Source organism: Pistacia vera, unplaced genomic scaffold (genome assembly GCF_008641045.1).
Source record: "Pistacia vera cultivar Batoury unplaced genomic scaffold, PisVer_v2 Contig50, whole genome shotgun sequence".
Lineage (NCBI taxonomy): Eukaryota > Viridiplantae > Streptophyta > Magnoliopsida > Sapindales > Anacardiaceae > Pistacia > Pistacia vera.
In genome coordinates this window covers 973713-984502 of record NW_022196335.1, presented here as the reverse complement: position 1 = coordinate 984502, position 10790 = coordinate 973713, and the positions used below count along the sequence as shown (strand labels likewise).

Below are 10790 nucleotides of genomic sequence, written 5' to 3'. Positions count from 1 at the left end.
CCATTCTACACCAAAAAAGAAAACTTTTGTTTCAATCCTCACAAAGTCTGTTGATTTCACTGGTGATATCACACAAATCCCTCCACCTCTTCTCTTGTTCGTGGAGATACAACCTATATCAATATCCCTCCACCTATATCACTAACTGCAATTCTCTAGCTAATAAACGATCATTCATTTCCTCTAATATATCAGAGGGATCCATTGTAATTCTTTCTAGCTCTTCAATTGCAACAAAAAACTCTTCACTCATTTCTTGTTCATCATCACTTGCTACAAATTGGTCCAATTCAACTTATTTAAGCAACCTTAATTCTCAAAATTTACTCAGCTTAGTGACTATAAAACAAGGATTATGGTCTTTGTTGATTCTTGTAGAAATTCTTGAAGAGGGCTTTATTGAAAAACTAAGATGAACGTGAGGAGCAAGAACTTTATACCGATGAATCGAAAAAGGAGAAAATGCAAAACCTAGTTTAGTAAATGAAGCCATCTCCGACAGCCAAAACTACCCCCGCCACAACTCCTGACATCATCGATGCCTCCTCTTCAAAACCCCCATAACCCTACCTCTTGGCAACTCATGGATCGTCGTCCGTGATAGCACTGCTTGCCGCCGCGTTTGGGTTGTTTTTCTTAGTTGTTTTGGCTTCGATTTGAATGGATTTTGGTTCGATTTGGAGTTTGTTTGTGTTGTGGATTGTTTGTTTGAGGTGTGGATTGATTGTACAAACCCCCCGCCATTTTCCCAATCGTTGGACATCACCTCACCTGCCTCCTACATAACGGCCACCAATTGTTAGACTATTCGTCCCAACCAGTCGCGCAAACACAAATCTAGCGGCGACCGGCGATTGGCTAGGAAAAAATATTTAGTCAAACAATCAAGGGCATTTTCGTGTTCATAATAAAAATATTTGATTTTAATGGACCGTTAACAGAATTAAAAGTGTTAAACAATCCAAAGAAATAAGAAAAAGAGAAGGCTAGGGTTTCATTGATAATGCACAATGCAATCGAATACAAAAGAATGATTTAACCTAAATACAAAGAGACTATATATAGGTTAAACAAAGGAAACTGAAAAGATAGAGAAATAATGAAAATACTATTCCACCTTTAATAAATAATAAAACAAAATAACCCTATATTTTTTAACCAAAAGAGCTTGTGAAAGCCTATCTACAAGAGGCCAAGTGGTTCCGTGAAGGTGTTATCCCGTCATTCAACGAACACTTAAGCACTGCACTAATTACAGCTACTCCTTATTAGCATCATTTGTTGGAATGGGAAAAATAGCATGGACTGATGCATTTGAGTGGCTACAAAATGGACCTAAAATCGTTATAGCTACTTATATAATTGCTTCTCCATCGGACAACATTACTTCTGGCCTGGTATGTATAATAAATATAAAGATATAGGCTTCAATTATTTCTTTTGGATATATTTTCTGTATATTTTTTTATGAATGCCATCTAATTGATTAGCAGTAAAAATGTATTTGAAGTTTGAGCAAGAAAGAGGGCATGTTGCCTCCACGGTGGATTGCTACATGAAGCAATAAGGCATCTCCAGGGAAGAAACTATTGGAATTGTCAATGTTTATATGCATATCAGGAGTATTATACAAGGAGAGAGATGCATTCACTTTTCCAGAGGATTAATTGTTAGAGTCATGAAAGTGACTCTATTTTGGTGATAAAATATACCCCATGTGTGATTAAATTGAAGTATGTTGAGACAATTAAAGAATTTATGAATTTATTCACGACAATAGCTTCCTAATATTTTTCTTATGAATTTAACGTGTTTGGAATGATTTTGGAAAGGATATGAGTTGATATTAGGTTGCGGTTTATGGATTATGGGTGATTTTGTCTCGTTTATGCTACTTAGGGGGTAAACTGTCATATTTATAAGAGTTGATTTTGTCACTTTTCAATCATGTAGGGACCAAAGTGATATTTTGCAATTTGTCCATAAAAAGAAAACGAAAGGTCGCGTTTAGGCCAGGCGTTGTTCATCCATTTTCCAGTGACTCTTCGTCTTCCTTTCTGGCGACCTCTGACGATTCATCTTCCCAGTCCATCGATCATCTTCATCAACCATCAATGCCACCGTACAATGCGATTTGCTGCCATGACGCTTCACATTCCACCATCGCGATGTTTCACATTACAGCCGAGATTTTGCCATTTTTCGGTGACGGTTGGGGTCCTTGGAGGTTGATCTTCCTTCCCCACGACCGGATCTAACCATTCCAAGCTTTAGTCACCGTAAAAACTGTCGGAATCTGCCAAATCATCGTCGTGCCTCTTCATCTTCCAACCGAGATCTTTCTCATTTCTAACGACCTTTCACCTCCCATCATCAGAGCTTTCCATTGGTACGTTCGGATCCCATTTCCGCCACCATTTTCCAGAAGACCTACTAGAAAATTAACGTTTTTCGGCAAGTGCAATTGTTCTTATTCCGAGCAATTCGTTGGTTGTTTTTGCCCCTTCTTTACATCATATCATTGTCGGTTACATCCTCTCCGCCATGATCAACTTCGTTTCCACCGTTTCAGCCTCCGTCATCACCACCATAAGTGGCTAAGTTCCCGATTGTCTGTTACGGCGTAAGCGAGATCGAGATTGACTCCACAGCTCTGCTCATCAGCTCTCGACTAGTTGCATGAGCCCGATTGTAGGAAATTTGGTAGTATTGTGTTTTGAGTTGTATTTCTTTTCGTTTCATGTTTGATTTCGATACTTTAATATGATTTGAGCATAATTTGTGATTAATATTGTTGTCCATTGTGATTTAATGTTTTCATAGAACTTGCTGAATGATAAACTTTGGTTTGAAATAATTGAATGATGAAAATTGTTTTTCATTACTTCGCATCGATTGTAATTGAGTTGTGTTCGGGTTTAATTTCATTTTTACTATTGTTGCATTTATTGTGAAGTGGGTTGATTGGAAGATACCTGTTGACAAATTGTATTTGTTAATCGCGTACCAACTAGTGGTATTGCCTTGTAGTGTTTATCAGCGTTCAATAATAATCTTTAAACAATCGAACCTGAGTGATCGGGCGAGACAAGATAGATTATACCTAGAGTGTCGGAAAGCCATTTCGTTGATTTACCTTGCCTTGTAGGTTTAGGGAATTGTAGAGGGTGGAGGAGAATTGTGTGAGTTGGTCTCGTGTCGAACCAAAACCGTAACGGCAATGTTTTTATTATAAAGTCTTTATTAGTTTTAATGTCACGCTTTTATTATTTGCATTTAGCTTGTTTAGTTTCATTAATCAAATTGCCAATTTCATTTCAGCTACTTAAAATACATTAAGTTGTTAGTCTTGCTCCCTGTGGATTCAACCCTGCTTACCGCTAACTACAGTATTTAGGTTTAATTTTGTGACTGTGACGACCGGTCCAAAAAAATTTTGGCGCCGTTGCTAGGGAGCAACGTACTTTTGACTTTTTGTGTTTGGGTAGTCATTAGTTTTTATTCTAGGTTTATTTTCGTCTTTGTTTTTGTTTGTGTTATTTTCTTTGTAGTGATTACTTTGTTTGGGTGAATTGTTTAATTTTTGTGTTCCGTTTAGTTTGTCTCTTTGCATTGTTGGTTAATTATTTTCTTTTTAGGTTGTTTGCGTAATTCATTTTTACTTCGTTTTATTTTATTTTCATTGGAATAGTTTCATTTGTGTTTGTCTTTGTTTTGCAGGAACATTGCAATTGGGAAAACGCTTCAGCGTGTTGTAAGCATTAAAGATCCTGCACGACCCGATTGTAAAATTCTCGTAACCTTTGATTTTTTATTCTTAGGATTTAATTTTTGTTCTTAGTATTAAATTCTTTTAGGTTGCATTGATAACTTTAGTTTTGATTAAGCATATTTGTTGTGTGAAATTTTGTTGGGTATAGTTTTGTTAGATTTTAGATTTATTTTAGTTTTGTTTCGTGTGCTTATTAAAATTTGTTTCTTAGGATTTGCATTTAGCTAATTTTCTTTGAGATTGTTGTTACGTTGCTTGTTGAGCCTTTTGTGTGTTTGATTGAGGAATGCAAACTAGAAGGTCTTGTAACGAAGAGTTATTACCTTTGAATCTTGAAATTGAACGCACTTGTAAGAGGAATAAAAAACAAGCATGTAGGATGGCTGACTTGGATGAACCCGCACATGTGCCCCTTAGCCAACATTTCGCACCCACCACCTCCACTTCAGCCTCATGTATCCGTATCCCCAATGTCCAGACACAACACCATGAGATCAAAACTAGTGTCATCCAATTGCTGCCAATTTATTATGGGAATTTAAATGAGCCATACAAACACTTAGATGATTTTTTAGAGGTTTGCTCCACAGTTAGACTTCAACATGTGAATGAAGATGTCGTGCGCTTAATTTTATTCCCATTTTCACTTAAGGATCGAGTCAAATAGTGGCTCAATTCTTTGGCAGCAGGGTCCATTATCTCTTGGACCCAAATGCAACAAGGATTCCTAGAAAAGTATTATCCCATTGGTATCAATAGCATAAGATGAGCCATTACTACTTTCGCTCAACTTGATGGCGAGGAATTTTATGAGAGTTGGTTTGAAGGAAATGCTTAGGAAGTGTCCTTATCTCGTAGTCCCTAAGTGGCAATTAGTTCGTAGTTTTTATGACGGATTGACCGAGAGGCATATGAATATGGTAGATGCCTCTTGTGGAGGAACATTTATGCATAAGGACGAGAATGAGTTATGGCAACTCTTCGAGACCTTAAGTGAAAATTCAATGCACCACATTTCTGCTTCTATTTTTTCTATCTCAGGGCAGCCATCCAAGAAGGGTGGCGTGTATGAGGTGTCACGGTTAGATGACATTAGTTCCAAGTTAGAGGTGTTAGCCCACCGATTTGACCAGTTTGTATCTATACAAAGGCAACCCTCTACACAATCATCTCAGAAGGTGAACCAGGATGTTTTTGCCATGCACTTCACTCTTGACCATCTAGTTGAGGAACCTACCCCTGACTCTTTTGAGGAGCAAGTGCAAGTTGCACAAGGCTTCCAGAGACGGAACAATCCGTACTCGAACGCATACAATCCTAGGTGGCGTAATCACCCTAATTTTTCATGGAAGCCATAACCACCTTAGAATGTCCCCAATAATATGCCATATAGGAACAATCCTTCCAATCAGCAAGGCAATTATAGGGAGCAACCTTCAATCCAACCTAGGATCCTACCGCCCATTCAGCAGCCCACTCCAGTGCCTAGTTCACTAGAATCAATGATGGTTCAAATGCTCCAAACGATGCAGGAACAAAAAGCAGACATGAATGCTAGGTTCCAAGATTTAGAGCAGAATACCCAACTTCTACATTCTCATTCCCAATCCATTAGTAAGCTAGAGACCCAAATTGGTCAACTAGCTGAAGCAGTCAATAGGAGGGAACAAGGCCAATTGCCTAGTCTAGTCATAGGTAACCCTAGTGGTTCTTCTAAGCAGAGAGGGTTTTTCGAACAAGCTAAGGCTGTGATGACTCTTCGGAGCAGCTGAGAGCTAATTAGGCCTAAGAAGGAAGTAAAAGTCCAGGGTAGAGAAGAGCAAAGTCTAGGTAGGGACCAAGCCAAAGAGAGTGAGAGTGAGCCACTTGTAGAGTCAAGTGTTCAGAGACCGAGTAAGGAAAAAGTTGGAGAGAATGAACCATCCCCTGCATGGTACATACCGACAACACCTTTTCCTCAATGCTTAGAGCCCCCAAATGTTTCTACTACTAGGAAAAGTACTAGGATGGAGGAAATGATTGAGTTTTTTAAGAGGAACAAATTAACATTCCACTCTTAGATGCCATTAAGCAAGTACCCGCTTATGCCAAATTCCTCAAAGACTTGTGCATGCAAAAGAGGCGAATGAAATCTCACACATCTAAGACTGTACATTTACCAGAAAATGTAAGTGCGGTTGTCTTAAACCGCATTCCCTCGAAGTTAAAGGATCCTGAAGCTCCTATTATTTCTTGTGTGATAGGTAATGTCACGATTGATAGAGCACTCTTAGACTTAGGGGCGAGCGTGAACTTATTACCCACTTCCGTGTATGAACAGCTTAACTTAGGTGAGCTCAAGTCTACTTAATTTATTTTATAGTTAGCTGACTAATCGGTCAAAATGCCTAGGGGCCTAATTAAGGACGTGTTAGTTAAGGTTGAGGAACTATATTTTTCGGTGGATTTTCTTGTCTTAGACATGGAGTATATGAGCAGTGGAAGTATGCCACCGATTATTTTAGAGAAACCTTTTCTAGCAACGAAAAATGCGTGCATTAACTGTAGATCAGGAGAGATGAAACTGTCTTTTGGGAATAGGAAACTGAGACTTAATGTGTTTAATGCTGGTTTAGGACCAATGCGTGAGGATGACAACGAGTGTTTCATGGTTGATGCTATTGACAGTCTAGTGGAGGCTCACGCCCCATAGATGTTATGTGATGATGCGATTTACACTCTTATGAATCTGTTTGTTGAGGAGATATGTAGCTTGAGTGTCGTGTCTGATATTCAAGAGGTTAGTGCGTATATGGCTAGGTCGCCCACTCTAAAGCGTCGACCTTGGAACATCAAGTATGAACCCTTACTGTAATATCCCACTTGAGGTACGTGTTTAAGATTTTCTGTTATTAGTTAAAAGTTTATTGTTTCAACTTTAATTGAGTTTGTATGTTGAGTTGGTTGAATTGTTGCCTTGAAATTGGTTAAGTTTTGGTGAAGTTGAAAATCTAATCTTCGCCGGGGCGAAGAAGGAGCTTCACTGCGGCGAGGAGGAGGAGTTGCACCACGGGTAGGTTCTGCCTTATTTCGCCGAGGCGACGAAAAATTCTTCGCCGCGGCGACGAGCCTAAGACAAGGTTTCTTGAGTTTTCTAGAGAATTCTTCTTTTAGGACACAATGACCATTCTACCCCTAATTAGTAGGAAAAGTGGGGAGTAAAATGAAAGGAAATTTAGTAGAGATTGTGTTTGGATGGGGGTGTAGTTGTAAAGAATCAAAGGATATAGATGGAATTTCCAAGAAAGGGCAAGGGCAAAATGGGAAATGATGCTTATAATATGAACTAAAAAGGGTTAAGTGTAGAGAAACCCTTATTTTCTTCACTCCACCGCCTCTTCCATTTGCCCATTTTCTCTCAATTTCTCTATCCAATTTTCCAAGATTTCTAAGGGATTTAAGAGGGGTTTTGAGTAGAGATTTCATCTAAAGCACCCTAAGGTAAGAATTCATGCTTTAGATGTGAATTTTCTTATAATTATAGTGAAGTCTTATTGGGTTGTTGCTGTCCTTGTGGTTGTTTTGAGTTGTAGAGAGGAGACAAGAGCACAAAAGGAAGGAAAAGTGCTAAAGAAGTCATCTTTGCACAAGGTAAGTAAATCCTACCAACTTGAGTTTTAAACAAGTTTTTTTGAGTAGAGATGTATGCATGTATCAGTATGTAGTATGCTTGATGAGAAATTGATTTGAGATGAGTAGTTATTTTGTAGTTGTTGGATAGATTCCATGTATGAGAAGTGTTTTAATGTGTATTGAGAATGGAATTTGAGATGAAGTTTGAGAGATGTTGTGTGAAGCTTTTTGGAAGTGCTTTCCTTGACAAGGATTATGAATATTTGAGGGAGTTTTTCCCCAATTTGGATAGCTAGAGAATGAAGTTTAGTAGTAATTTTGGTAGAGTGTTTATATGCACATGAGTTATTTGAGGAAATGCCTAAATGAAATCTACCCTGTCATTGCCGTAACTTTCTAAGTAATTTTTCGGTATCTTACGGTTTGAACTGGGCTGAGATCAAAACAGAGAAGTTATAGCCCTGTTTCTAAGCTTTAAAACAAGACCAAAACCGTAGTAATAAGAGGTGTATAACGAAAGTTATGGTCTTTTTAGTGTGACTGGTGCAGAATGACTGTTTTGAGGAAATCATATATTTGGCATTTCATTAGTGCATTAGTGAGCATGAGCTAGTTCTACACAATTGTTTATGCACTTAAGCAGTAAGAAGTAGCTTAAGATATAGTAGAGAATGTGAGTATAAGCTACTTTAAGAGTTAAGAGAAAGAGAATAGAGTAGGTTATGCGATGGGGAACCCGTGAGTAATGGGTAGAGTATTCTCGCATGTACGCCGCATTGAGAGAGCGGCATGAGTATCAGTTAGAGAAGTGGTGTAGCCCGTGAGAGTGCATGCGGATGAGGGCTATACCCGAGTACCCGAGAGAGAGAGATTATACACTCACATGGCCAAGGGTTCCGAATCCATGCATAACCAAGTCCGATCGGCTAGAATGAGTAGAGATCACGTAGAGTGGGAGTGAGTCCCGGCCGTGCCCCCGGTAAGATGGGGTCGTGATTTATGAAAGAGTTATGAGAAAAGAGTTTTTAGTGGAAGGGGAAAGAGAAAAAAGAGAGAAGTACCCAAAGAGAAATTGAATAAGGAGTTGTAAGGAAAGAATTAGAGGGCGACAGGCACGGGGCTAGCATGATTAGAGTATTTACTTACTGAGCATTATTTTTGTGCTCACCCGTTGTTTTTCCATGTTTTGCAGGACCCAGGTGAGGACACTGTCGGATGGATGTCAGCGTTCGAGAAGAAGTGGCTACACTGTCCCTTATGGTTTTTGATGACTTTTATTTATGTTATACATTTTGTGTAAAAATGTATATGTTTGTAAAGAGTATGTATATATGTTTAATAAAAGAAAAATTTGGGCCCAATTTCTTTATGATATTTTATATGTATTTCTTTATAAGTTTTTGAGTAGTAGTGGCTATTACACTTACCACCTTTGTCTAAGACGACACAACAGAGGTCAATTGAGTCTCCACCAGTCTTAGAGTTGAAGGCCTTGCCTGATACTCTAAAGTATGTTTTCCTAGGACCCAATAAGACCTTACCCGTGATCATTTCCTCCAACTTAGATAGTGAGCAAGAGGAGAGATAAGTGGCGATCTTGACAGCATATAAGGAAGCAATCGGTTGGTTGGTAGTCGATTTGAGAGGGATTAGCCCTTCTTTGTGCATGCATCGCATATTTTGTGAGGAGAATGCTAAACCGGTGCATAAAGCTCAAAAAAGGTTAAACCTAAACATCAAGGAGGTGGTGAAGAAAGAGGTGATCAAATGGCTTGATGCGGGTATCATCTACCCTATATCTGACAGCCAATGGGTGAGTCTGACCCATGTTGCACCTAAGAAGAGTGGCCTCACCATTGTTGAAAATGAAAAAGGTGAATGAATTCCTACCTGTACTCCCATAGGATGGTGAGTTTGCATTGACTATAGGAAGCTCAACCTAGCCACTAGGAAAGACCATTTCCCACTCCCATTTATTGACCAAATCCTAGAAAAACTTATAGGGCAAGCTTTCTATTGTTTTTAGGATGTCTATTATGAATATAACCAAATACCAGTTGCCCCCGAAGACTAGGAAAAGACCATGTTCACATGTCCTTTTGGCACGTTTGCCTTTCGTCGCATGCCCTTTGGGTTATGCAATGCACTGGCAACATTTCAAAGGTGTATGTTATCGATATTTTCTGACATGGTGGGTCAAGTCCTTGAAGTCTTCATGGATGATTTTTCTGTGTTTGGTGCATCTTTCGATGATTGTCTTGAAAAGCTTGAGTTGGTGTTGAAACGTTGTAAAGAGACAAATCTTGCTCTTAGTTAGGAAAAGAACCATTTCATGGTTCAAAAGGGAATTGTCTTAGGTCATGTAGTTTCCAAGGAGGGGATAACAGTGGATAAGACAAAGGTAGAGTTGATTTCTCAACTACCACCGCCTTCGTCGGTCAAACAAATTAGATCTTTCCTAGGCCATGCAGGATTTTATAGGTGTTTCATCTAGAATTTTAGCAAAATCTCTAAGCCTTTGTGTGATTTTCTTGTTAAAGATATGCCGTTTGTTTTCGATGACTCTTGTATGATTGCCTTTACCATTTTGAAGGAAGCATTGACCACAGCACCCATCATGCAACCTCCTGATTAGAACCTACCTTTTGAAGTGATGTGTGACGCGTCGGACTATGCCATTGGTGCAGTCCTTGGCCAACGGGGGAATAAAAAGCCCATTGTGATCTACTATGCAAGCAAGACCCTCTCCGATGCTCAATGTAATTACACCACAATGGAGAAAGAGTTGCTTACAGTAGTGTTTTCCTTTGATAAGTTCTGGTCTTATCTTCTTGGGTCTAGGATAGTTGTCTTTACAGACCACATTGCAGTTAGGTATTTGTTAGCCAAGAAAGACACTAAACCTAGACTAATTCGATGGATTTTGTTGTTGCAAGAGTTTGATCTAGAAATCAAAGATAAAAAGGGTAGTGATAATGTGGTCGCCGACCACTTGTCTAGACTCTTTACAGAGTATGTCCCTAGTCAATGTTTGAATGAATCTTTCCCAGATGAGCAACTATTTGTAATATCCCAATCTAATGTACTTTGGTATGCCCATATAGTCAATTACTTAGCCATAGGACAATTACCATTAGGGTGGACCAAAACTCAGAAAGATCATTTCTTTGCAACCATCAAGCATTATTTTTGGGAAGACCCAGACTTTTTCAGGGTGTGTGCAGACCAGATAGTTAGGAGATGTGTTCCCGACCACGAAGTTAGTAGTGTACTTGCATTTTGTTATTCTTATACTTGTGGTGGTCATTATAGTGGCAAGAGGACCACTTTAGAGGTCCTCCAGTGTGGTTTTTATTGGCCCACTCTTTTTTGTGATGCATTCTTTTATTGTCGTGCTTGTACTTCC

The 10790-nt window shown here is 39.0% G+C and overlaps 1 pseudogene; it reads left to right on the top strand.

Annotated features, from left to right (window-relative positions):
- The first annotated feature begins 5778 nt into the window (after positions 1 to 5778).
- On the top strand, positions 5779 to 6464 carry LOC116105521 (annotated as a pseudogene).
- Positions 6465 to 10790: the final 4326 nt, after the last annotated feature.